Consider the following 240-nt stretch of genomic DNA (forward strand, 5'->3'; position numbering starts at 1 on the left):
CCTAATTCTGAGTTGTTGTTCTTTTATTATAATGATTTTGGAATATTTTGTTAATTTTTCTAGATTCATTCTGAGTTGTTGGTTATATGTTGAAGATAGAATAATTATAAAGTGATCAACAGCCACAAGATAATGCTGTCCAAAAATTCCAAACAAATTTTTTAGTTATAAATTTTGATGTTTGGAATTGTTTGTGAATTTTTAATGATAAATTATAGACAATTTATTATCTATTATCTA

This window comes from Arachis ipaensis, chromosome B10 (assembly GCF_000816755.2).
Source record: "Arachis ipaensis cultivar K30076 chromosome B10, Araip1.1, whole genome shotgun sequence".
NCBI lineage: Eukaryota > Viridiplantae > Streptophyta > Magnoliopsida > Fabales > Fabaceae > Arachis > Arachis ipaensis.